We start from the raw sequence: 2,265 nt of genomic DNA on the forward strand, positions 1-2,265 counted from the left end.
ATTATGTTTAGGGAATCACACAGACACAGATCACAGATCATTTGAATGAAATGCATACATTTGTAGCAAAGCTTTGTAGGTACAAAAGACAAAAAAAAAATTACCAAAGAATGCACAAATTTAATGTCTATTCCACCTTTCTGTCATATTCCTGAACCCTTCACCAATGTTACAAGAGGAAAAAAAAAAAAAAACCAAAAGGAAAACAAATGAAAAACTGAAATCAGAATCACTAATGTTATCAAGGAGGGAAGCAAATAAATTAAATCTAGCCGCCCTCAGTAAGAGGACAGCAAGGGCAATGCTGTGACAGGAAACAGAAGGTTGCCAGAAAGCTGTACTCAGACTCTCACACCAGCAAAGCCCACTCCTGCCGGAAGTGAAACAAAACCAGATCTTTCCTGCTAAGGTAATAGAAATGCAAGTTCTTTTTCCGAATACTGTGGAAAGGCAAATGCGTGTGTCATGGTAATTCTAACTGGCTGTTACAGAGAGGGCCAGGAACACATCTGCGGGTTCTGGGGTGATGTATACTGTAATTCTTTGATTGGGATAGTGGACACACTAGCAAAAATTGGAGACTGGAGGAGGAGAATGAACACAGGAATACAAGACAAAGGCGAATGAAACTTCCCTTATATCTTAGCAACACTTGGGTGGAATCAACTTCAGTGCAGTCCGCTCTGCTTTGATGAGGCTTTGGTTCAGCTCCCAATCTCAACTGAGTGACGCAGTCTCCTGTGAGAATACTCAGGAGGTGTCTTCTTAAACAGCAAACCTATTTTTAGTGGTGGAGCCACTCTTTGATCTTCCGTAGCTGGGTCTGCGTGGGACTGATAACCAATTACTATCTTCGGAGGAAGTCCTAACCTTTCCTTGCAAACCCTCCCTATGTGTGTGACTGCGTCTGTCTCTTGTTTTCACACTCCGAGGTCCATATTGTTATCTTATCGCCTTTAGCTCTAACGTTAACAATAGCTCCATACACATCATCACTGTAGTCATCAAAAGATTCTCCAATAAGGCACAGCAGTGTCTAGCCAAAAGCGATCGAGGTCACTTCGTCTCTGCTGCTTGTTCAATGTAAACTCCTCGTTTGTTTTTCTCATCTTCCCACAAAGGCTCAATACTATCCTTAAAAAGTGAGCAGTCACAGACAGGCATTACATTACTAGACAATTGGATATGGTTGTATAGAGCCCAAAAGTCTTCAACAGATTCAAACTTAGAGATCAATCGAAGGTTTGCTTGCCAAGTTCTGCTTTTATCATTTTTAAATTTAAACCAGAGTGCCCACCTGCTCTATAGAGGGTGTTTAATAATAGCAACCTCCTGACTAGACTCTTCTAGAACCCGCAGTTCTAGAAGAGACTAGTAGACTGTAATATCAGTGAAGGGATAATCTTGCTAGAACCACTTTACCCTCTTTTGCAGGTGAGGGATTAGTGGTAGGGGTGGTTTCCGGTTCCACAGTCACCATCTTAGATCGATCTCAGGATTTTTTTTTTTAATCAAGTTATTTGAAGTGGGAAGACCCACTTTTAGTGCAGATCTTTTTGAGGTGGGGAGATACACATTTAATCTGGATCTTTTGAGGCAGGAAGATCCACCTCTAATCTGGGCCATACTTTCTGCTGGCAGCCGGTACCAAGGACGTGGAAGAAAGGAAGCTTGCTTTCCTTGCCTGCTTGTTCTTATGCTCACTTGCTAAGGTCTGGTCTGCTGCTATGTATTGTAATGATAAATTCTGTACCAGAAGGGAAGGTCTAGGCCCACAGTGAAGTATCACATTTACAAGTTTTTGCTGTGCAACCCTTGTTCCTTCATTTAAAACTATTGGTTAAAATAAATTGGCTAGAGCCAACTACTGGAGGGATTAGAGGTAGGTGGGTTTTGAGTTACCTGGTTGGGGATGGAGTAGAAGGAGAAGAGGAGAAGAAGGAGGAAGAACAAAGGGAGAGGAGGAAACTGCCACAAGAGGAGATGGACCATGATCACATGGCCAGGAGAAATAGCAAGTACCTGGGGTCCACTGATGGGGAGGTAGCCAGGCCAGCAGTTAGAAAGGTAGATTAGGGGTTACACCCCCAGTAACTGCCAAAGCCAAATAAAATAACCATAGTCTGACTCATTTATTTGTAAACTAGTCATGGATAAGCTTAAAGTGGTTCTAGCAAGATTATCCCTTCACTGATATTACAGTCTACTTCTTCTGGTCCCTGAAGACCAGTTGAGCCATCCAGCCTCATGAACTGAGCAACTACT

At 42.4% G+C, this 2,265-nt stretch overlaps 1 pseudogene; it reads right to left on the reverse strand.

Moving 5' to 3' along the window:
• Positions 1-765: 765 nt before the first annotated feature.
• On the reverse strand, positions 766-1,480 carry LOC127670970 (eukaryotic translation initiation factor 4E-like; annotated as a pseudogene).
• Between the last annotated feature and the right edge of the window lie 785 nt (positions 1,481-2,265).

Source organism: Apodemus sylvaticus, chromosome 20, assembly GCF_947179515.1.
Source record: "Apodemus sylvaticus chromosome 20, mApoSyl1.1, whole genome shotgun sequence".
Lineage (NCBI taxonomy): Eukaryota > Metazoa > Chordata > Mammalia > Rodentia > Muridae > Apodemus > Apodemus sylvaticus.